At 40.9% G+C, this 26,557-nt stretch overlaps 1 protein-coding gene and 1 pseudogene across 2 annotated transcripts in view; one reads left to right on the top strand and one right to left on the bottom strand.

Annotated features, from left to right (window-relative positions):
* Positions 1-26,557, bottom strand: part of FMN1 (formin 1) — a 432,998-nt gene that overhangs the window by 252,626 nt on the left and 153,815 nt on the right. The gene's annotated exons all lie outside the window — the stretch shown is intronic.
* Positions 2,333-2,852, top strand: LOC106724679 (annotated as a pseudogene).

The following is a 26,557-nucleotide window of genomic DNA, read 5'->3' as shown; positions in this document are numbered from 1 at the left end:
TTTTTTAATCCAGATTTAAGAAAAATATTCATACTTTAAAAAGAATCAATCCCAGGGGATTAAAAATCTAACTGTGAAAGCCTAACAGAAAAAACCTTGGAAGAACATTAGATTTCTTTTCTTTTTAAATGATTTTAGAGAGAGAGAAAGGGAGAGGGGGAGGGAGGGAGAGAGAGAGAGAGAGAGAGAGAGAGAGAGAGAGACCTCAATTGGTTGTTCCATGTATCTATGCATTCATTGGTTCATTCTTGTATGTGCCCTGACCAGGGAGTGAATGTGTAACCTTGGCATACTGGGACGATGTTCTAACCAGCTGAGCTACTTGGCCAGGGCCAGAACATTAGATTTCTTAAGTAAGGTATTTTTTTAAAAAATAAAGGAAGATATTTTTTGTTGTTGTTGTTAATCTCATTGAGGATTTTTTTTTTTTCATTGATTCTTAGCTAGAGTGGAAGGAAGGGAGGGAGGTGGAGAGAGAGAGAAACATTGACTTGAGAGAGACATCCATCGGTTGCCAGCCAAACAAGGCAGGGATGAACCTGCAACCCAGGTACGTGTCCTTGACCAGGAATTGAACCCAAGACTCTTCAGTTTGCAGGCCTATGTTCTAACCATCGAGCTGCACCGGCCAGGGCAAGGAAAACATTTTAAAACCCAACTATATTAAAATTACCAAAATTTGGTATATTAAAAAAAGATATCATTAGAAAGTGATAAACCACAGCCCGGCCAGTGTGGCTCATGGTTGAGTGTCAACCTATGAACCAGGAGGTCATGGTTCAAATCCTGGTCAGGGCATATGCCTAGATTATGGGCTTGATCCCCAGTGTGGGGTATGGAGGAGGCAGCCAATCAATAATTGTCTCTCATCATTGATGTTTCTAACTCTCTCTCCCTCTTCCTCTCTGAAATCAATAATTTTTTTAAAAAAGCTTTTTTTAAAAAAAGTAATAAGCCACATACATAAATGGAGAAGACATTTGCAAAGCATATGACCAACAAGAGATTAGTTTTCAGAACAAGCAAGTACTATAAAAAAATTTTGAAAAGCATCAATATAAAAATGAGCAAAAGGACAGTACTTCATAGAAAATAAATGGCTAATAAACATATAAAAAGATATGCAACTTCACTGGTTTTCAGGATAATGCAATTAAAACTACAGTGGATGTCACTTCACACCTATCAAATTTGCAAATATTAAAAAGTCTGGGTAGTTCATTTGAATTTGACTATTTTAATATCTTTTGTTAATAAAAAAAAAAATGCTTGCAAAAAAGTCTGCTAACACTATTTGCCGGTGAGAAAGAGTGAGATTGAGAATTCCACACACTGTTGATAGGAATGTTGTTTAGAATCACTTTAAAGATCATTTTGACAATATCTTATAAGGTTAAAGGTGCACATAAACAAAACCAGAAACTCTAAAGTTTAGCCCCAGTCAGGGGTTTATTTACACATGAACACAAAGGTTTAAAAGGACACTTATGAACGCATTGTTTCAAACCGTAAAAAATAGGAATAAACTTAAATTTCCATCAACAGCAATACAGGTAAGCAAATATTGAGTGACATATTCACTCAAAGTGATGCATTGAAATGAATGAATTAGAGCTATACATACCAACACAGGTAATCAAACAAATAATCTTGAAAGAAAAAGTTGCTGCAAGACATACACAGCAGGATGCCATTTCAAACACATAACCATATTATATATTGTTTGGGGATTTTACACCTAAGTATTAAGAAGTGCATAGGATTAATAAACAAGTTCACCTAAGGTGAAGGTAGAGGGTACATAGGAAATTTTAAATGTATTTCTAATGTTTTATTTCTTAACTTAGCTGGTGGGTATAATCATGAACTTAAATGCAACTAACATCTTAGCCTTAAAATATATAAAGTAAAAACTGACTGCCGAAACCGGTTTGGCTCAGTGGATAGAGCGTCGGCCTGCGGACTGAAAGGTCCCAGGTTCGATTCCGGTCAAGGGCATGTACCTGGGTTGCAGGCACATCCCAACTAACATCTTTCAATAAAATATATTTTTAAAAAAACTGACAAAAATATAACAAAATTAACAAGTAAATCAATAGAAGATAAGTAGTACCATTCTATTAGAAATTGACAGATCAAGCAAATGAAAACAGTGATTAACACAATTAACAATCTTGATCATATATATCTCAGAACCCAACAAGTGACAACATGCATCCTTTTCAGGAGCATATATTTGCAAAATATTGATAATTCATTGAAACAATTCATCAAAAGATTTCAAAGTAATTGCTTTGCAGATGCTGCCACCCCAGAGCCACTGTGACCAGCCATGGTGAACCCCATTGTGTTCTTCAACATTGCCATTGAGGGCGAGCCCTTGGGCAGCGTCTCCTTCGAGCTGTTTGCAGACAAAGTTCCAAAGACAGCAGAAAACTTCCATGCTCTGAGCACTGGGGAGAAAGGATTTGACTATAAAGGTTCCTGCTTTCACAGAATTATTCCGGGATTTATGTGCCAGGGTGGTGACTTCACACGCAATAATGGCATGGGCGGCAAGTCCATCTATGGGGAGAAATTTGAGGATGAGAACTTCATCCTGAAACATACAGGTCCTGGCATCTTGTCCTTGGCAAATGCTGGACCTAACACAAACGGCTCCCAGTTTCTCATCTGCACTGCCAAGCCTGAGTGTGTGGAAGGCAAGCATGTGGTCTTCGCCAGGTGAAAGAAGGCATGGATATTGTGACAGCCATGGAGTGCTTTGGGTCCAGGAATGGCAAGACCAGCAAGAAGGTCACCATTGCTGACTGTGGACAACTCTAATAAATTTGACTTGTGTTTTATCTTAACCGTCAGACCACCATTCCTTCTGTAGCTCAGGAGAGCACCCCTTCACCCCGATTTGCTTGGAATGTTCTATAATCTTTGTGCTCTTGCCACAGTTCATTGGGTCCCATAATTTCCTTACCCTTACCCAGTCTAGCTGGATTGCAGAGTTAAGTTTACGATTATGAAATAAAAACTAAACAGTTGTCTGTCAAAAAAATATTTTAAAGTAATATTATCATACAGATGATGTTCTTTTTCTATAATGTGATTTCAAAAACAATAAAAGGATAGACTGAAAATGAGAAAAAACTAAAACTAGCAAATCTAAATCAGAAGTTTGTGAAAGTAAACAAACCATACAACTATGCAGAGTTTATTCCAAGAATGCAAGATTTGATACATATTATCTGAAAATTGTATCGGTGGTATATACCATATTAATATACTAAGAGAGGAAAACCATTATATCTCCAAATGGTACAAAATGATAAAGAAAAATGTCTTGATAAAGTTCAACACTCATTCTTGATATTTAAAAAACAACTCTTAGCTAACTTAGAAGGGAATCAGATCCACAACTATCGATCAAAAATTTTCAGCAAACTTCAAATGTAATAGTGAAACTTCAGGAAACAAGATTAAGAATGCCCACCATCACTCTTATTTTCCTATATACTAGAAGTCTGGAACAATGCAATACGAAGAGAAATGAGATGTAAAAACTGGAAAGGAAGAGACAAACTGGTATTATTTACAATGATATGATTGTCAAAATTTAAATGGTGATCCTGATACCATTATAATAACCTGGTTACTATTTAACAGGAAGGGAGCAAAGGGGAGAGTAGATAATACAGGCATGCATCTATACAGCTTTGACAGGAAGCTGCAGTAACATTCTCCAAGTCTGTTCCCCACAGGTCACCGGGGGAAGGGACTGGACAACAGACACATGCCCAGTAAGTCTGGGTGACATGGGGAGATGCTTACCTGTCAGTCACACCTGGGAGGGAGTCAGTGGCCAGAAAAGGCGTGGCCATGGCAAGGGCCTGGAATCTGAGATCCTTAACTCCTGAACAAAGACAGTTCTCTCTTTAGCGCTCTTGGCCCTCTTGCTCTCTTGGGACTCCGGTTGCAGGGGGCGCGCGCCCCTGCACTCGCCCACATGGCTCAGGGCCACATGGGACCCACACAATGGACAAATGGACTAAATCTCGCCTGAGGCTACATCGGACTCGACTCCACTCTGGAATGGAAACTCTGGACACTGGCCCTGCTTTTAGCTCTACGAAACGCCCAGCTGCACCTTCTTCAGGACTGGTTTAAGGGACATGGGACTTTTGAACCCGAGGGATATAATCCCACACAAATAGAGCTTTCTACAACATCTCATCCTCCCATGGGGCCTTCACAAATTCTTATTCCAGCGGAACTCCAAGAACCCCGCTCCCACTCCAACGGAGGATTCCACCCACCCAGTCCTCCTGCAACAATACCATTTGTACAGGGTTTAGGAACCCCGTGCTATGCATTGTCTAGGGCCACATAGGTTGGTTGTGAATGGCACCACCCCAAGTTCTGCCTGGTGGTGACCCCCGCACAAACCTTGGGAAAGTGGCTATCTCTGGGGAGACAAGCAGAGAAACTGGATTGAGAGGGATTTAGAAGGGGGGCCTCGGCCACTGGCTTCAAAAGTCTGAAGAAAATATGGCAAACTGTTTAAATGTAGATGGCTAATATACAAGTGTACATTCACTTTGGTATTTTTCTATTAGTTTGAAAGTATGCAGGATTCTCTTCTATAAATGGTAATGACATGTCCAAAATTTCACATATAGACTTTTTTACACAAGACTAGGTTTAGCTTTATAGTTAGTGAGGCAAATTATCTACCTCCAACAGAATGGATATATAAAATCCTAATAAAAAAAAACAGAAAAAAAGAAAAGAAAAGAAAGCATATAAGCATTAGTTGCCTTGACTGAAAACTTTGGGAGAAGTTCCCTGCTCTGTAGAAGGTGCCCTGACTCAGTAACTGACAGGGCCCTTTATTTGACGCCGAGAAAATGAACTTGGGGAAGGTGGGGGTGGGGGGGGGGTGAAGGGCAGTCTCTGGAGAGGCAGGTGAAAGCCAGCCAGCTTTCACTCGAATGAGAGTGGAATTTTCTAGTAAACCAGGCCAGACAAGTACCCAGGAGGCCAGGCCACCTGCACAGGTTTCTAAGGGAGACAGGACACTTGTGTCTCCCACATGGTGGAAAAGTACTCCAAATGAAAACATATTGCACCTGCCATTGAGCTTGGTGCCTATTAAGTATAAGGTCTTAACCTGCATTACTTCTGCCATGCAGAATTTAAGAACTGACTTTTGTGGCTATTTTCAAATCTCTTCTCATCAAAGATAAGAAGAGCTATTAGACATAGAAGGAAAAATAACAAAAAAAAGTGAGAGTTTGGGATGGAAAGCCATGTAACTGTAAGGTCTTAACTCACATTACTTATACCATTCAGAATTTAAGAATTGGGGTGTGTGTGTGTGTGTGTGTGTGTGTGTGTCTATTTTTAAATCTGCCATTTCTCAATCCTAATACCAAGATGAGAAGGCCTATTACACCTATAGGAAAGCCAGCACAGCGAGCATTTGAGATGGAAAGCTTAGTAGCTTCTCTGTAGGAACATGGTGAGAGGTAAGGTCACATCAAGGAGATCCAGCTCAGAAAAAATGGACATTTCTCTGGCCCTCTGGTCCAACCTCCACAGGTTTGCCAGATTCAGAAAATAAAATTACAGGATGCTCAGTTAAATGTGAACTTCAGGTAAACAACAGATACTTCTTTAGTATAAGTAGGCCTCATGCAGTATAGGGGATGTACTTATACTAAGTAATTATTCGTTATTTATCTGAAGTGCACATTTAACTGGACATCCTGTATTTTATCTGGCAACCGTACTCTAAGATCTCTTAGCACTCTTAGTGGAAACTGTACAACAGGCCACTTCAATTTATAGAAATTGAAGACTGTGTGCACACAGACTGAAACAGTCATCCCCAAAATACTGCTTCTACACATTTCAGTTTAACGTCTTCTCTAAAATCTGATGTTTTAGTTTTAGCATGGTAGTTTTAGCTTTATTTCCCCCCATGTAATCTGATTTTTTTTGGGGGGGGTAGATAATTTCTCACGGAAACAGCTATGAGGAAGTCAATTATCTAGTTTTTCAAATGAACAGAAAGAATAAGGCACCAAATGAAATGGAAACAACACACCTCTCCCAAATGTACACATCTCCCACTTTCCATTCCGGTACAGAGGGAGGAACACCCCTGATAGAGCATAGGAAAGAAGTGTACCCTCACTCACAGGCAAAACACAGCTGCTACTCAAAGGTTGTAAAAAATCAGTCCTGTGCAGCTGGCCACCTCGGATCTTGCTACTGTGTTACGAAAGTCAAAATCAGCCGCAGTTCAACTGGAGACACAATAGCTCACTTCTGAAAGCCAAGACTTCTCCACCAGCCAACCAATTTAATCCTCCCCTATAAAGGCTTTATTCAGTGCTTCTCAACCTTGGTTACATATTAGAATCACCTGGCGAGGCTTAAAAACTACGCATGGACCCCAGCCCAGAGACAGATTTAATGGGTGTGAGATGCACGCCAGGCACTGGGGTTTTTAGCCGCCCGGGTGATTCTGACGTACAGCCAAGCATCCGTGTTATCCTCAAACAACGATGTCCGCGAGGTGGAAAGTGATGCATTTGCCCGGGTTGTAAAAAGCCTGCTCCTCCATTCGTTAACTCCAAGCTCTGCTCTGCCCACGCTGACGAGGCCACAAAGGCTAACTGCATTGAGCCAAGAGCTTATACAGTGGGGCCTTGACTTACGAGTTTAATTCGTTCCGAGACAGAGCTCGTTAAGGAGCTCGTTAACTCAAATTACTCTATCAACTCAATGCAAAAAATCTGCAGAGAGACAGCTGGTATCTCAAAAATCTCGTTAGTCGGGACACTCGTAAGTCAAGGCCCCACTGTACGCAGGAACTGGGTTCTTCTTGCCCCACCGCAGTTTCTCTAAAATTTCAGAATCCAGAAATTATGTTCAAATACTGGGAATATATAGAAGGGACTTCAGATGGGGAAAATAAAGAAAAATGGCAAGCTCTTTGAGGAAATCCCATTTTACCAGAAAACCCCCAACATAACCAGCCAGATTATCGTTTTAGAAATGGCGGCCTCTGGCAGCATGTGAAGGGTATCAGCTCGTTTCATAGAGATGTTCGGTTTGGTCTGGCAGCAAAGCTCCCGGCCCTGCTGCCCACACGCCCCACCCCCACCCTTTGCAGTAGAACCTGGTCCGGAAACATGTCCTTCTTCCTCAGAAGCCCCAGGCTGAGGTTCAAGGCAAAGCCTAACTATTACGGAAACCAGACACTCTTACGTCTCTCCTCCTTCCTATTGATAAAATAAATGGTCGGCCAAACCATAAGAAGTCATTTCACTAGTTCAAAAATAATAAAATAGAAAGAGAATAGGTTTGTCATATCAAAAGGTAACGTGCCTTACAGGTTCCTATGATAAGTGAGACCGTTCCTGCTTTACTTAAGAAATAACATTATCAGCACTAGTCTCTAGAGCAGTGGTCGGCAAACTGCGGATCGCGAGCCACATGCGGCTCTTTGGCCCCTTGAGTGTGGCCAAAGTTTCAATCGCACTGTATGTGCGCACCCGCACGTGGTATTTTGTGGAAGAGCCACACTCAAGGGGCCGCAGTTTGCCGACCACTGCTCTAGAGTCTATCTGAAGATGAAAGCTGGTTTGAAAAAAACATATATAAAACTTAAATCATAAAATCACAGAACCTTAAAGATAGAGTCCCAGAAGTCACTTAGTCCAGCACCCCTCCCTCAAAGAACACAGGCAGAAAGTAATACCCAAATAAAATGACTTACTAGTAACTGCTTTACAGCATAGAGAATCTCTGACCAGCACCCAGGGGAAACACAAGAGAAAAAAAAAGGTCACATGACTGTTTCGCAGCATGCAGGTGTCCTGACCACTTCCAATCCACTTCCCACCATACTTTGCAGCCTCTTTACAGCTTTTAAGTGAGGTCAAATGTTCAGACAGGAAAAGAACTAGAAGTTCTGAAGCAGCAGAACATGATTTGAAAAAGCAGCTGCTGCAAACTGAACAACAGTACAAGCTAGGAACACATATTAGGGTCGGGGTGGGGGATGGGGTTGGGGGGAGGGCAGTGTGCAAGGCCCACTTGGAATTAGAGACCAAAAGTCACAGCGGCAGATCCTGGACAGTTGTGTCGTTTTCTCCAATAGCGTCTTCAGTTCAGATATAGATAGGGGACAGATGTTTGGATATCTGCAGGGCCGGGGCTTTGTCAGGTGGCTGCTATGGGTGGTGATGGGGTAAAGAAAGGAAGAGCATCATGAAGAATGTTCCGGAAGGGATACATAGATCACAGACAGAATTAACGTCATAAGAAGGAAGTGAAGACAGAACGGTTGGTAGCCATGGAGAAAATGCTTGGAGTCAAGCCCCTGAGGGAGAAAAGGGATCTGTGTTTTCGGAGAACTCGGGGAGAAAGCTGGAATGATAGAATGGTGGACAGAAACTGGGTGCTATAACTTATCACTTCAAAGTTAAAGCTCTCTTGAGTAAGTATAAGGTCTAGGATGTGGACAGAGCATTAGCTGACTGCAAGGGAAAAGAACAGCACGGGAAGGGAGGAGAGGCCAGGATTTGAAATAGGTGACCCATTGGTCTGATAGGAAAGCAGAGGGTGTGGCCGGGCCTGGGAGGTCAATGAAGGGAAATAAGGAAAGGTAACCTAGAAAGTCACACAATACAGCCCTGAGGCCCCAAAGGACCAAAAGTTCATGTGACTCTTTGTGGATATATCTTCTGTCTTCTTATTTGGGGTTTTGTTTTGCTTTACGGAACTCTCACAGTACAAGGATATGGGGCTTGCAATAAATGAATCCTTTCAGATTTAGTGGGGCCTTTAGGATCTGGTTGTGATTATAAAGCCCGGTAAATGGTAGCTAACAGTAGCATTTTCCATTACCAAGTCATGGAAAATGCTTTAATTCGTAATGCTTTAATGCTTTACGAATAACATATTTCCTCAAATACAGAACACCATGAATCCTAAGATGCATGAGTATTTATATGTATATTCTTTATTTATAAGAAAATAATTCTAATTCTAAAATGTAAAACATACCAGAATTTCAAATGCGGAAAATGTGCATCATACGTTAGATAAAATAAGTTATTAACTCATTGAATTCTCGTAAGAATTTTATGTGGGAAGTGTTGTTATTGCCACCCCATATTAGAGATAAGGAACCAGGACACGCCCTAGCCGGCTTGGCTCAGTGGATAGTGCACCGGCCTGCGGACCGAAGGGTTGCAGGTTCCATTCCGGTCAGGGGCATATGCCTGGGTTGCAGGCTGGGTCTCCAGTGCGGGGCGTGTAGGACACAGCCGATCAATGATTCTCATCATTGATGTTTCTCTCTCTCTCCCTCTCCTTTCCTCTCTGAAATCAATAAAAATATATTAAAAAAAAAAGAAAAAGAAACCAAGACACAGAGAAGTGAAGTACTTTCCCATGCTCACACAGATAAGGAACAGAGGCCAGATTTGAACCCAGAAAGCTTGGCTATAGAATATACTCTGAATGTCTGCACCATTGCACCATACTATCCCAGCTCAATAAATACTCATTCTAGAGGACAACAAACATCCTGATACACCGACCTACGCTTTCCTCATCCCCTGCAGGAAGGAGCTGGCATGTGGAGTGCCTGCTGCTGGCGCAGCCTGAGGACATGGACTTCCTGACAGACTCACATTCCCTGGACCGGGTCTGACTCAGCCTGTCCTCTCCAGAGGACCCGCCCCAATTAGTGGTTTCCTGAAATTCACTGCTCCAGGCACCAACTCATCCCCAAACATGCACAGGTGTTTTCCACGTGGCCATTACTATACTCCTGCATCTGTAGCCACGTTTACTCCTCCCCTTCTTCCAGTTGTCATCGCGAGCCACACTTCATGGAGGCGACTCCTGGAGCCACAGCCACAGCTGCCACAATAAAGAAGCCACAGCGGAACGAGCACCAGATGCATCCAGCCCTCAGATCATACCGCCTGAGGCTGCTCCAATCTCTGGCTCTCATAAGGCATAAGCTGGGGCCCGGCTCATGAAAACCACACACTCCCTTTACAGCTCACTGCCTTAGTTACTGTGGTAACAGATATCACACAAACACAAAGTCAGTGTCACTGTTTCCATGTCCTATAAACATACGAACAAATGTTCAACCCTGCCAGTCATTAAAGAAATATTAATAAAGCATAACATACTATTTTGTTCCTCTATTTGGAAAACAATTTTAAATCAAGAAATCCAGTGTTGTCTAAAAAGCAGTAAATCATGAACTGTCAACATAATCAACAACAAAAAATTACTGCGGTTAGAATTATTGTTAGCATTAACATTTATTGAATATCTTCTATGAACCAGGCATTGTGCTAAGCAGTTTACTTTACTTTCTCTAATCCCCGGAGGTAGGCACTAGAGCAGCGGTTCTCAACCTGTGGGCTGTGACCCCTTTGGCAGTCGAACGACCCTTTCACAGGAGTCGCCTAAGAACATCCTGCATATCAGATATTTACATTACGATTCATAACAATAGCAACATTACAGTTATGAAGTAGCAACAAAAATAATTTTATGGTTGGGTCACAACATGAGAAACTGTATTTAAAGGGCCAGAAGGTTGAGAACCACTGGCCTAGAGTATTCCATTTTGTAGGACACGGAGGGTCACTGGTTAAGAGGAACAGGTATTACCTTTTAGATCAGGGGTGGGGAAACGTTTTTCTGCCAAGGGCCATTTGGATATTTATAAGATCATTTGCTTAATATAATTCACTTAAGATAAATTTATGTTGCTATGAAATAAGCTCCTGCCATAACCAGTTTGGCTCAGCTGCTAGAGCGTCAGCCTGTGGACTGAAGGGTCCCAGTTCGATTCCAGTCAAGGGCATGTACCTTGGTTTCGGGCACATCCCCAGTGGGGGGTGTGCAGGAGGCAGCTGACTGATGTTTCTCATCGATGTTTCTAACTCTCTATCCCTCTCCCTTCCTCTCTGTAAAAAATCAATAAAATATATGTTTAAAAAAAAAGCTCCTAGATTTATTGAATTTCGAGTCATTCCCTACCCCTGTTTTAGAAGGTGAATTTGGCAATTGGTATCATCATGATTGAGAGCAGACTCTGGACCCAGGAGGCCTGGTTCGAATCCTAGCTCTGCCACTTACACACAGTGGGGTCTGGGTTGTGATTGTTCACCTCCTGTGTCTCTGTTTCCTCATCTGTAAATGGCGATAATGATGATTCCTACCTAACAAGGTTGTTGTAAAATTGAGATCTATTATTTGTACAGTGCTTAGAGCAATACCTTGCATATCTATATCATAAAAGGCTTGTGGTCTTGACGCCACAAGGGCAGAACAACCAAAGAACCAGTCACCAGGAGGTGCTGGAACACCTCGTGACCCCTCCCCCTACCCCACCCCCATCCCTGGAGCGCTGGCAGCGTTGGCCGAGTGTGGGAGGCTTGGTGGGGCAGCAGACACGGCCCTGATGGCAGGCTAGGGGACCCTACATGTGCACGATTTAAGCATGCACTGGGCCTCTAGTAGGTATATAATATATAGGGTGTCCCCCAAAAATGTATACACACACTTTGAATAATTATAAAGGCAGTGTTTATTAAAATGCATTTCATTTTCAAAATTGAGCTATCAGCTATTAAAATATATATACATTTTGGGGGGACACCCTGTGTATTTTCAGCTGTTATTACTATTATTATTGTTTCATCTTCATTCTTAACTGATAGCTTTGCTTACTACTCCACTGATAAAACTGAAACAGCCAGAAGAACTTCCACATCTGCCCACCTCCCAGCACTGATATCCATGTTCTCCACCCTTGAATCTATTACCAGAGATGACTTTCCCTGCTCCAATCAAAGCCCACCCCTCTGCCAGTCCACAACATCTCCATGCTACTCACAGTCTTAAAGAGATCAGTCCAGGTAGTCTCCCTTCTTCCTACATCAGATTTCCCCTTTCTACTGCAACCTTGTCTCTGGCATAAAAAATAGTAACACTTTTCCCATCTTAATTAGAACAAAATGAATCTATTTTTTTTCCCATTGATTTTTGGAGAGAAGAAGGAAGTGAGGGCAAATGAACCTTTCTTTTGATCCCACTTGCCCCACTAGCTACTACCCCAATTTTGTTCCTCTGCAATAAAATTTCTCAAAAACAGTTGTCGACACACTGTCTCCAACTGTCATTCTCTCTTTAAGTCATTTCAAACTAGACTTTTGCCCCAACCCCCTCCACCAGTATCCTCCAATATACTTCCTGCCTCTAAATTCAATGGTTAGCCCTGGCCAGTGTGGCTCAATGATTAGAAAGTTGCTCCTGGCACCGAAGGGTCATAGGTTCAATCTCTGGTCAAGGGCATGTGCCTGGGTTGCAAGTTCAATCCCCAGTCCTCGTCGGGACAAGTTTGGGAGGCAACCCATTGCTGTATCTCTCTCACATCAATGTTTCTGTCTCTCTCTCTCTCCCTTCCACTCTCTCTAAAAATCAATGGAAAAAAAATATTTTGGTGAGGATTAACAAAAATAAATAATAAATTCAATGGTTGATTCTCAGTTCTTACTTTACCTGCTCTACCATTTGACACAGTCCCTCCCTCCTAGATGCACCTCTTTAACGTAGAATCCAGGACTCCACAATCTCTTGGTTTTCCTGCTACCTCACTGGATGCTCTTTCTCAGTTTGTTTGGCTGCTGCCTCCTCTTCACCTCAATCTCTTCCTCTTGGAGTTCCCCAGGGTCAGTCCTGGTTCCTCTTCTCCGTCTATACTCAGCATTTCATCCAGACTCAGAGGTTTGAAAACCAACTTTTATATGTGCAAATAAATGACTCCCCAATGTATATCTACAGCTGAGAAGCTCTCTTCCCTAACTCCTCACTCATATACCTAAGTGCTTGCTAACATTTCTTGTGCAAGTCAAATCACACCTCAAGTTTCACAGACCAGAAATAATGCCTGATTGTGGTCCTACACCCGTGCTAGATGTTATCCCTGAGTGTTCTCCCCCACATCCAATCTATCAGGAAATCCCGATCGACTCTTATCACTGTAATTAGCTAGTTAATATTAATAAAGGAAAGAAAGCAAAGAAAAGTCAGACATTGTAAGCATGGCCATCTGGACAGCTTCACCAGGAAGTTACAGCATCATGCTCTCCAGGGAACCACCGGTCCATTCCCTACAGATCACTGGGGAAAAGGATGGAGCAAAAGGGGACATGGGCACATGAGCAGTGAAGTCGGGGTGATGTAGGGAACGTGCTTGCTTATTAGTCTAGCCTGGGGGACAATGGATTGCAGTGGTTCTCAACTTTCTGGCCCTTTAAATACAGTTCCTCATGTTGTGACCCAACCATAAAATTATTTTTGTTGCTACTTCATAACTGTAATGTTGCTACTGTTATGAATCGTAATGTAAATATCTGATATGCAGGATGGCCTTAGGCAACCCCTGTGAAAGGGTTGCTCGACTGCCACAGGGGTCACAACCCACAGGTTGAGAACCGCTGGGTTAGGGGGTGGACCCCATCAGAAATACACAAAATCTTGGAAAGTTAATCCCTAGACAAACAGTTCCCACTCTCTTGCTCTTTCTCTCTCTTGCTCCATGATCCACACTCTTCCATGCACTTGCCTGTTCTCTCTCCATAGCCATGTGGCCTTAAGCAGCCCCATGGCCCATAGCTCTCTGGACCTCACACACAAGGAATGCAGCTGGGAACACAAGCTAAGCTAGCTAGTTGCTGGGCTGGTCTGGATTTTAATATGGCAGAAATTCTGGCAAGTGGCCTTAATTCTGGCCCTGCTGAAGACAAGATTGGCCTTCTGCCAGGGCGAGACAAATAGAGATGGGACCTTAGAGAAGAACCCCCTTAATTTTACATCATTAATAAAGTTTTCCACAAAACCCCATCCTACTATGGGGGTCTCAGGGAATTATTGTCCTCGCAGCACCCCAAGAACTCCACTTCCTCCGATGTCAGTTCTACTTCCAAAATAAATCCAGGATGTGATTATTTTTTACTGCCTCTATTGCTACAACCATAGTCCAAGCCACCATCTCTTGAGCAAGTACAATCTCTTCCTGGGTCACCATAATAATCTCCTAATAACTATGACCCTGGGTCCACCTATCCCCACACCTTCCCACCTCCATCTCATCCCCAACCTCTAATAAACAGCAGCCAGAGTGAGCTTTTCCAGACACAAGAATAAACATGTCCAAATTCCCTAACAGCTCCCCAATTTCACTCTCAGCACAAAGGCCAACATCAAACAACATCCTGCATTGGCCTACAATGTTGCCCATCAGGGATTCTTTCATCTTTTTGTGCCATAGCAGTTGGCAATGTCTACTGATCCCTTCTCAAAGTAATATTTTTAAATGTATAAAAGTAAAATACAATAGATTATAGAGGAGACCAACTCAGCTGTCAAAATATTTTTTATGTGATACAGTACCACATGTACCCCCTTCTTAATACATTAAATAACAAGATCTAGTGGCAGGTCTAACTACTAACATAATTTCAATGTGACATGGTGATGAACACTACCACTACCTATGATGTGATAATATCTGTGACTTCTGACAAGGTCATAGACTTTATTAAGTTACTGAGGTTTTTTGGCCTACATTCATAACTGAAAGAAATGTTAAATTTCAGTTAGATGTAATTTATATGTTATTATTAAAAATAATAGCAGGCTGGCTCAGTGGTTGAACGTTGACCTATGAACCAGGAGGTTGCAGTTCGATTCCAGGTAAGGGCACATGCCCAGGTTACTGGTTTGATCCCCAGTGGGGGACATGCAGGAGGTAGCCGATCAATAATTCTCTCTCATTGTTGATGTTTTTCTATCTTTCCTCTCCTCTCCTGTCCTCTCTGAAATCAACAGAAATATATTTTAAATAATAATAATGATGATAAAGTTTCCCCATCCAAATTAATAGACCCCTATATTCTATCCCTGGACCCATTAGAGGTCCTCAGAGCTCAGGTTAAGAACCTCTGGGTCTACATTACTTCTGGAACCTCCTCTTCTAGCTAACTGCTTTTCTGGTCCAGTTACATGGACCACGCCACACCTACTCTGTACTTAGAGCCTTCACACTGGCTGTTCCCTTCTCCCACATTCCCTTATCTATTTTTCTTTTCTTATTCTCTGTTCAACTGTCACCTTCTCAATGAGTCTACCCTGACCACCCTATTTAAAACTGCAACCAGCCCTAGCCAGTTTGGCTCAGTAAATAGAGTGTTGGCCTGCAGACCAAAGGGTCCCAAGTTTGAGTTCCAGTCAAGGGCACATACTTTGGTTGCAGGCTCCTCCCAGGCCCGGGCCCTGGTCGGGGCTCATGCAGGAGGCAACCAATTGATATGTTTCTCAAAATATCCTCGGGTGAAGATAAAAAAATAAAAAAATAAAAAAATAAAAAAAAATGAATAAATAATCTGCAACCAACCCCTCCACCACATTCCCAATGCCTCTCACCTGGCTTTTCTTTTCCATAGCATTTATCACCATCTAATAAAGACACTATACAATATATTTATCATCTTTCTTTATCATTTATATTTACCACTATCACCCTTTTCCTCGCCCCCATAGAATGCAAGTTCCTGGAAGGGCAAGAACTTTTTTCTGTCTTGATTCACTGATATAATTCAAATGCCTAGAACATAGCCTGGCAAGTAGAAGATGCGCAGGCAACTCTGAAATAAATGTATGCATTTCAAATAAAATTATTGTTGAGTGCTTATTACATGAAATACTTCCTCCACACACAATTCCACATAAGAACACACTGTAAGATTTTATCCATTCAACATTACTTTATAGCCAACATTTATTTATTTCTATTAATTCCAAAGGGAATCCCCAATTTAGTTCTTAAAACTGTCCCTTATTTATTGTGAAAGGACATGGTATGGTGTCAGCAGGTGTGACCTGACATCTCTATAAGTTTAATTGATTCGGGAGCAAACTACCAAGATTCAAATATTGGCTTCTCTCTTTACTAGCTTTGTAAAGTGCAAGAAAAGTATACAACTTTTCTATGTTGCAGTATCCTCTTCAATAAAGTATAGATAATTATTGACCTTGTGGCATAATAATAAAGATTATAATTTAATTAGTTAAGCCATGTATAGCCTTTAGTTCATTTCCATAGGGCTTGGCAGATGTAAAACACAGCATCCATCATTGTGGTTATTAACAGTGAGATATGGAAATACCCTCTTATAAGTGGCAGAGTATCCATTTGTACTGTTTATGAGTGCCTACTATCCTCCCTCTCAGAAAGGATAATTAATTTTTGAAAAGATTTGTAAATTGTAAAAGCAGTTTAGGAACTATAATTTATGAAACAGAGGAAAATCCAATTCTCTAAGACAACTGCTATTAGTATTTTTGCTGCATTTCCTTCTGTCCTTTTATCCTATACTAGAGGCCTGGTGCACGAAATTCATGCACTCTGGCAGGGGGTGTCCCTCAGTCCAGCCTGTGCCCTCTTGCAGTCTGGGAGCCCTCAGGGGATGTCCAACAGATGACTTAGGATGTCAGTACATCCTTAGGCTGCAGAGGTGGGAGAGGCTCCTGCCACCACCACTGCACTCGCCAGCCATGAGTCCGGCTTCTGGCTCAGCGGTGCTCCCCCTGTGGGAATGCACTGACCACCAGGGGGCAGCTCCTGCATTGAGTATCTGCCCCCTGGTGGTCAGTGCATGTCATTGTGATCGGTTGTTCTGCTGTTTGGTCGATTTGTATATTAGCCTTTTATTACATAGAAGGATATCCTACCAGGCTTGTTACCATTCACATCTATTTTTTTAAAACAACATTGAACTCTGCAGCAAGAGACTTATTTCTGACCCTTAATAAACTTCAGAAATGAAGTAAGGCAGAAGCCACACTCCTGTCTTGCTGACCCAGACCCCAGGCTCATGTTTGGAAGTCCAGCTCATGCCTCAGACAGAAGCTGGTCAGTTCCCCAGGCACAGCACAACAAGACAGACTCCCTTTGTTCCTGGTACAGACATGGACGTTCTGACACTCTCCCTCAAGCAGCCCACAGCTGATCTGAGCTTGAGTAAGGAGGGGAAAGAGGAGTGGAGGATTGAAGGAGAGAGTCCAGAAGTGTCTTCTCTAAGACCCTACAAAGACAGGCTGGCTCCACCAGCTCCACAGGCTGGTGCAGGGGAAGGGGAGGACGCAAGTTCTGAGCAGGCTCAGGCTTGAGGGAATTGGCTGTGTCCTTTGTAACCTTAGGCTGCAGTTATAGCCACTGAAACCAGGCAGCAAGCCACGGGGAAGGAGCTTTGCTATGCCCTCGGGGAAAGACAAACATTATTGACACGTTTTGTAGAAATAAACCTGGCACTTTCACTAGCTCTGGCGCACAAAGCTATATAAATGTCAGCTGTTATCATGCACATTATCATTCCCTGTGGGACACAGTAATTTACATTTTTAACATGATCACAGGAGACTCTGATGCAGTGTGTTCAAAGAGTAAACTAGAACAGTGCTTTTCAAATTCTTTTGCTCATGCAAAACATTTTTCTAAAAAATAATGTACTTCTCACACACTTTTAAGTTGACATCTAAAATTTTTCATTACAAGTTTAAGTAGTTGCAAAGCACAAAATCTTGGAAATTTATGAATACTGATACCTTAAAAACAAAACCATTACTTATTATTTTTAATTTTTTTTTACATTTCACCTTAAATTTAAATATAATTTATTTTTAAAAATAAGTAATAGCCCAGTGGTTCAAAATTCAAAAGATGACAAAGGGTAAACATGAAAACGTCCCTCTCACTGCTGGTGCCACTACCCAGTTCTTCCCCACCACAGGCAATGCTACCAGTTTCTTGTGTATCATCCAGAGAGATTTTTAAATATGTACATATGTATTCACTCACACATAATGACCTTGTCAATCTTTTGATATCACTACACATAAGAAATTATTTTTTAGCTTATAGCTGAATAGTATTTTATTGCATGAATATTCCATAATTAGTCCCTTTTTGTGACTATTTTAGGGATTTTCCCCCCATTTTTCCATGATATTATAAATAATGATTCAATGTCTATACACATTTCTTTTTCTCCCTTTCTTCTTTTCACCCACCCAATGTTAGTTGGCTATGACATTCTTTTAAATGTAGCTAATGGAATCTAATAACGCCATGATTTGCCATTTAACTTATCTGCTTAAAAAGACTTTGAACAAACTGTGATTTAACATTTGGAAATTTCACATGCTTCCATTTCATCTTTTAACACATTTCAATTTCACTTTTCACAGAACTTATACAAAAGTAGTACAGCATTATGCTAGGATGTCCATTATTACTTACCCTCTCATAATTTCCATTGACTACAAATATAAAAATAATTTGATTTTTAAAAATTTCCTGTGGTCACAAGAATTTTTGTTTTAGGTTTAATTCTGGACTGAGTAGTTATGATTTTTATTAGTACCTAACCTGTGAAAACACCACATAAAATTTTATAATTATCAAGCATTAAAATTTGATTGGAGCCCTGCTGATATGGCTCAGTAGTTGAGCATCAAACCATGAACCAAGAGGTCACTGGTTCGTTTCCCAGTCAGGGCATATGCCTAGTTTATGGGCCTAATCCCCAGTAAAAGATGTGCAGGAGGCAGCCGATTGATGTTTCCCTCTCACTGGTGTTTCTATTTCTCTATCCCTCTCCCTTACTCTCTAAAAAATAAAAAATAAATAAATGAATAAATAAAAAATAAATAAAAATTTTAAAACTTTGATTTGGAAATGTATCTTTTATTGGAATGGATGGGCAGATTTTTTGGTGCTTTCTTTATCAAAGAAAGCTTCCCAGACCCCATTTAGATATCTGAATTATAACAGACTCCTGAGATTATTATTTCCCCCAGTGAAGACTGAGACTAAATTTGGGTAATAAAGCAAACACATAAGATGTTAAACAATATAATATTTAAATAAAATTCAACAATAAAACACCTATCATAGGCAGTGTCTAGTGGCCAAGATATTCAGAAGAGCTCAGGAGAGGATCAGATAGCCAAAGGCTTTATAAAAGAAGCAACACTAGAGGGGGGTTGGGGGGAGAAGGTGGGTAGGATTTGAAAGATAACTAGGCAGAGGTAAAAAACTTACCAAGTTTGAAAAGTGTGATATTGATTTTGTTGGCTAGAAAGTAGCAGTTGATATCCTTAGAAAATACATTCAAACCTCGGTTCTCAAATGTCTCTCACCTCGAACTATTCAGTTCAAGGAAAAAAATGTCTCAGTTGTGGGGGGTGGGGGGTGGGGAGTTTGGTTCTCCACCTGACAACACTTCCATGTTGATACTCAGCATGACAAAAAGCATCTCTCAGGGAAAAAAAAAAAAAAGGAGAGAATGCTTTTGCTACTAGTGAAATCCAAAATCCATGATTAGCCCAATTTTAAAACATAAAGAGGCCATATCAAGAGTGCTAATGTTGCCCTGACTGGTTTGGCTCAGTGGATAGAGCGTCAGCCTGCGGACTGAGAGGTCCCAGGTTCGATTCCGGTCAAGGGCATGTACCTTAGTTGCGGGCACATCCCCAGTAGGAGGTGTGCAGGAGGCAGCTGATCGATGTTTCTCTCTCATCGATGTTTCTAACTCTCTATCCCTCTCCCTTCCTCTCTGTAAAATATCAATAAAATAAAAAAAAGAGTGCTAATGTTGGCGATGAACAAAATAGATACAGAGATGTAGATCAGAGGGAAGGTGGGGGTAAGAGGATGGGTAAGGGGGGGGTGATTAACAGGGGAATTTATATAAATATATGATAGCCCATGGACACAGACCATAGTGTGGTGAAGGCCTGGGAGGGGCAAGGAGTGAGAGTGGGGTGGAGGAGGTCAATGGTAAAAAAAGGGGGTCATCTGTAATACTTTCAACAAAACATATAAATATAACAAAAGAGAAGAAAAAAAAGTGCTAATGTTGCTTAGGACGTGAAAGCACCCACAAAACAACAATCACAGGCAACTGAAGAGGTAGAAAAATTGTTGCTGATTTGGATAAATGAAAAGCAGTTAGCCGTTAGCCAGTGATAGCATTTCAGAGGCAATGGGTATGTGCAAAAGCCAAGATGCTGCATACTGACCTCCTTAAAGACACCTCTGAAATGAGTGCTGAAAGTGAGTTTGTTTAAGGCTAGTAGGAGGTGGTTTGATAAATTTAAGAAAATAAATGTTTATTTATAGATAAAACAGTACATTAGTCATGTACTATATGTAACAAGGGTTAAAACAAGGAATTATTTGTGGGTCTGAAACAGATTAATTCAATTTACATTATTTCTAACGGGGAAAAATGATTCAGTTTTTGAACAAATCACTTCTTGAACAGCCTTCTGGTATGAATTAAGTTCGAGAACTGAGGTTCCACTGTATGTGGCTCATCAGAGAGAGAGACCCTGGTGCAATGGCAGTGGTTGTTTGGTTTGATTGTTGCAAGCACGACAATTACTTACTGTTAAAAACAGAAAAATGTTGTTGATAATATCAATGTAGGTAAACTGCTGTTAGACAAATGGTCTTATGTGAGTTCATTTCAGGCAAATTGACCTAGAGCTGAACATACATTTTATCCAAAACTGGGTAATCCATAAACATAATGAAGACTAATGTACATCACTAAGTCCCACATTCATTCCAGGTTGGACAAAGAAATGAGTTTAAATTCAAATTATCTTATTTTATTCTTCTAATAACCTTGGCAATATGTTTAGCAAGAGGTATAAGCCATCACCTAAAATGAAAACCAAGAATCTACTGATTTATACTAATTAACTCAGATTCCAGTATCATGAATAAAGACTTTTTTTTAAAGGTACCTGTTCACAAGAAAATAGAAATCATTGATTGTCTCTATAATCTACCACCGAGACCACCACAAGGAACTCCAAACTGGTCTTCCTACTTCCCCACAGCGGCCACTGGCCTCTCTCCCATACCCACAATCGGCCGCAATACCTCTTGAGCAGTCTTACAAAACCCACATCTGGTCCTGTGAGTTCCCTGCCCAAAACCTTTCAATGGCTCCCCCGCACTGTCCAGCGGTTCTCAACCTGTGGGTCGCGACCCCTTTGGGGGTCAAACGACCCTTTCACAGGGGTCGCCTAAGACCATCGGAAAACACATATATAATTACATATTGTTTACAGCAGCAAAATTACAGTTATGAAGTAGCAATGAAAATAATTTTATGGTTGGGGGTCACCACAACATGAGGAACTGTATTAAAGGGTCGCGGCATTAGGAAGGTTGAGAACCACTGGATACCTTAAGGTCCTTAGCATGGCACCCTATATAATTTCTCTCCCCCAAAGACCTGCCCTTCTCCAAGTTGACGGGCTTTAACAACCCTTGCATACCATTTCCCTGGTCTCTTATCAATCATAATAAACTATTTGCAATTCTTCACACCGGCCCTACTCTGTCTTTCCTCTGCATGTTTGGTCTACCTTGCCTCCACCTGAATTACCCAGCCTGCTGTTTCCCAAGGCTGCTCGGGAGGCCTGTCCTAATTCCTCTAGACAGGATTGACCAGGCTCTCCTTTGTGTTCTATAAGCCACACATTCTTCATTAACAGCATCAGGATGTTTTATTGCCCTTATTAGTGTACATTTTACCTCTCCCCTATCCTACTCTCTACCACCTACCTATACTACCAAGACCACCACCCCAACAAACCCAAAACAGAACCATAAGCTGCTTGAGGTGCAAGGATCTTGTCTTATTTACCTTTGTATTCCAGTACCTATCTCACATAGTAGATGCTCAGTAAATATATGCTAAATGAATAGACAAGTATTATTATTTGTAATAATAGCATTAATAACATCAATAAATGAGATACTAATCATGTGCTAGATGTTACTAAATAAGAGTTCAATGTGATCTAGGAGCATTAGTAACTCTGATGTCACAGCCATTTACCTGCAACTTCTGAGATTACAAAACAAGATAGAACATGTGCTCGAAGTCAAGGGAAATCCCCTAGGAGCCAATCCTAGCCTTGCCATGCAGCTCAACACACAATAGCAGCCTTTTTTTTTCTTCAAAGTTCACTTCTACTTATCCTGGTTGATGGTATACTGAAATAGTCTTAACATTAAGGGTGACACCCCCTCCTCCCAAAAAAAAGGCAGAATAACAAAAGGCAGATCTGAAAACCATTCTAGTGCCCTGCTGTGGAGTCACTGCATATTTTACTACTGAAAATATAGAAAATGTCCCCATAATTTCCTTTTGTTTCCCTTACCTTGAAGTCACAAAAATCATTATTTTTGGCTAAGACCTTTCCTTATTTAAAATGACCAGGAAATCAGTAAATCAATTCAGCATTTTATCATGACAAAATAGGACTATTTCAAAAATATAGAGACGATTCTTCACTAGTAACTCTAAAATGTAATCACTAGATAGTCAGGTTAAAGAAAATCACATGAATCACACAGTAACTTCAATAAATATAACCCTAATACATTACATTCAAATTACTTTTTGTGATGCCAACACTTAAAAGCCAAGATATATAAAGAATGTTCCTTAACTTGATAAAGGTTATTGATCAAAAAATCTCTGACCAACATGTTTACCTGGAAAACATTAGAAGAAAGCCTATAAAAGCAAGAATAACACAAGGATGTCTACAATTCACTACTTTTCTAGCTTTGTTTCGGAGGTCCTAGGCAGTAGAAAAGGATTAGTAAGAAAATAGAAAGCAATTTGTGTTTTATTTTCTAATGTTAGAAACCTGATTAAAAATGGGCAAAAGACTGGAGTATACATTTCTCCAAAGAAGATACACAAGTGGCCAATAAGCACATGAAAAGACACTTAACATCACTTATCATTAGGGAAATAAAAATCAAAACTACAGTGAGGTACTACTTCATACCATTAGAGTGTCTACTATTAAACAAACAAGATAAAAAGAAAAAAATAGCAGAAAACAAGTGGTGGCAAGGGTGTGGAGAAATTGGAACCAGTGTGCAACTGTTGGTGAGAATGTAAGTGGTGCAACCATTATGAAAAACAGCATGGAGGTTCCTCAAAAAAATAAAAAACAGAGTTACCATATGATCTAGCCATCCCAATTCTGGACATACACCTAAAGGAATTGAAAGTAGGGTCTCATGATGTACATATATGTAAACCCATGTTCATAGAAGCATTACTCACAATAGCCAAAAGTGGAAGCAACCAAAGTGTCCATTGACATTTGAACAGATAAACAAATATACATACAACAGAATATTATTTAGCCTTAAAAAGGAGACTCTGCCACATTACAACATGAATGAATCTTGGGGATATTATGCTAAGTGAAATAAACCAGTCACAAATAGTCAAATACTGTATGATTCCAGTGGTTGCCCCTTACGTATGGTTTCAATTTCCACAGTTTCAGTTACCCATGGTCAACCAAGGACTGAAAACACAAAATGAAAAATTCCAGAAATAAACAATTCATAAGTTTTAAACTGTATTTCATTCTGAGTACAGTAATGAAATCTCATGCCATCCAGTCCCATCTCCCTCAGGACATGAAGCATTCCTTCAGCATATACACCTTTTCAGTATTGCAGTGCTCGTGTTCATGTAACCCTTATTTTACTTAATAATGACCCCAAAGCCATTCACAAAACTTCATTACAGCATATTGTTATAATTGTTTTACTTTATTATTAGTTTTGTTTTTTTAAAAATATATTTTATTGATTTTTTACAGAGAGGAAGGGAGAGGGATAGAGAGTTAGAAACATCGATGAGAGAGAAACATCGATCTGCTGCCTCCTGCACACCTCCTACTGGGGATGTGCCCGCAACCAAGGTACATGCCCTTGACCGGAATCGAACCTGGGACCCTTCAGTCCACAGGTCGACGCTCTATCCACTGAGCCAAACCGGTTAGGGCTATTATTAGTTTTTATAGTTGATCTCTTACTGTGCTAATTTATAAATTAAACTGTATCACAGATATGTACGTATAAGAAAAAACATAGTCTATATAAGGTTCAGTACTATCTGCAATTTCAAGGCATCCACTGGAGGCCTTGAAAAGTATCTCCCACAGATCAGGGGACATCTAAAGTGTATGGGGTACCTAAACCAGTCAAATGCATAGAAACAGAAAGTAGAATGGTGGTTGCCAGAGTCTGAAGGAAGGGAAGAAATAGGAAGTTGTTTAATGGGTATTGTTCATAAAACTTCCCAGGCCAAGAGACCAAAGAAAGAGGCTGACAACTCCATCAATACATCAAAAGTTTATTAAGGGAACTTACTTACTAGATGCATCTTGAGTGACAAGACTATATGGATAGTCTTCCGTGCTGCATGGCCAGCACTAAACAATTATATGGAACTGTGAAGGATGGATAAGGGGAAAATGCCTTGCATTCTTGCCTGGGAAGGCCAAGGGCCTGTTCCAGAAACCAGCATGCCTGGGGCTTAAGGGAGGGGTCTCTCAGACAGTTTCTGAGGGGATTTACAGGACTCAATCTCTGTTCTGGCCTGGATCTAGCTGATGGGTCCTGCAGAAGTCACCTCATGGAACAGTCTCCTCTCCTCAAGTATAGTTTCAGTCTTACAAGCACAAAAGTTCTGGAGATCCATTGCCCAACATGAATATACTTAACACTACTGAACTATACTTTAAAATGGCTAACACTTGCCCTGGCCACTGTGGCTCAGTTGGTTAGAGCATTGTCCCACACATGTAAATGTGGGGGCTTCAATTCCCAGTCAGGGTGCATATGGATACAGATCTCTCTCTCTCTCTCTCTCTCTCTCTCTCTCTCTCTCTCCAATAAAATACATATCCTCAAGTGTGGATCTAAAATGGCTAACATTGGTTCATCTATTACATAAACCTTATGTGCTACATATGCAAAGTGAATGAATGCAGTGATAAGAAATTTTAATGGTTACGATAGCAAATTTTCTGTTATGTAAATTTTACTACAATTAAAAAAATAAAATAAATTGTTATGATTTGTCTATCTCTTCCCTCTAAAAATCCAAGGCTCTCAACTAAAAAAACTAGTGGGACTAATATGAGTATAAAGTCAGCATTAGAAAACATGAAAATCAATCGCTTTGTTATACCAACAAGACAGATTTGAGCAGAGCAAGGACGATGGACTAGGTACAGAAGGTCAACAGGGTGGACAATCAAGTGTTGGGTGGGACCTCACCCCAAGGGTGACTTTTCCTCCCCTAGCATATTGCTGATTTGGACCCCCTGACCTTTCATCCCTAAAAATAACATCTTGGCCTCTATTGTATTTAAGCTCCAGGCCCAGATAAGTAACAAAACAGCCACAGCCCTCAGGACCAACTGCACTGAATAATGACCCCCTGGTGCTGGCCAATCAATGGAGATCACAACCCTGAAAGGACATACCTAGAAAGCTACTGAATACTCTATTGAGATCTTCTCCTGGGAAAGATCCTAAAATCTCCACCCTTAGAACCCTTAGGAAGGAGGACCCAGTGAGCTCTCCCTCCTGGGAGCACATTCATGCCTTTCCCCTTTCCTTCCCTCACCCCTCCCTGCCCCAGGCATGTTACCATTAGCTTCCTAACTCCCAAGCTCCAGGGGTCCTTCCTTTACCTCTATAACTTGTTTCCTAAGCCAATTTCTTCTAGGAATTACTTCTACCTCTGTGATTTGCCAAATAAATGTTTTCTTATAGTTTTGGGTCTTGGCTCTGAATTCTTTCCTAGCCAGAACCCAAGTACCGAGGTTGCTGAACCGAGGTTTGATCTGACCCCACTGGTTATACACCTGGTGCCCTTCCTGTTGCCTCCAACAAAACCAATTAAAAGCAATTAAACTAATTAAAATGGGAAATGAATCCCATTTATAATAAAATATGCAGAAATTAATTTAAATATGTACAAGCTATAAGAAGAAAATCATACAACTTTACAGAAAAACATAAAAGAAATTCTGAACAGTTAGATAAATGATGTTGCTGGATGGGAAGACCTTATTTTCAGGCCCCTTGATATTGATCTTCAATTTAATATAATTTCAATGGGATCAGATCTTGAGAAACTAACTTTCAATTCTACACTAATAAAAGACAAACATGCAAATTGACTGTACCTTCACTATGCCTTAAGCCACACCCACCAGCTAATCAGAGTGACTATATGCAAATTAACCCAACCAAGATGGCAGCTGGCAGCCACAGAGCTGGAGCAAGCAGGAGGCTTGGTTGCCCCAATGATAGAGGAAGCTAAGCTTCCTGGCCGGCTGCTGCCTCCTCTCAAGGAAACAAAGTTTCAATTATAGAAGGTAAATAAACCCCAGATACCTGCTTCCAGCTGGAGCAAATAAAAACAAACAAACAAAAAAAACACAAAAAAAGGAAAGGCTGGGAGCTTCGGTCGCCAGGGGGCTTGGTCAGTCTGAAAACAGCCATCAGCCCCTCACCCAGGCTGGCCAGGCACCCCAG

This window comes from Myotis brandtii, unplaced genomic scaffold (assembly GCF_000412655.1).
Source record: "Myotis brandtii unplaced genomic scaffold, ASM41265v1 scaffold927, whole genome shotgun sequence".
Lineage (NCBI taxonomy): Eukaryota > Metazoa > Chordata > Mammalia > Chiroptera > Vespertilionidae > Myotis > Myotis brandtii.
Note: the sequence above shows the minus strand (reverse complement) of the source record. Positions and strands in the feature narration are given on the sequence as shown.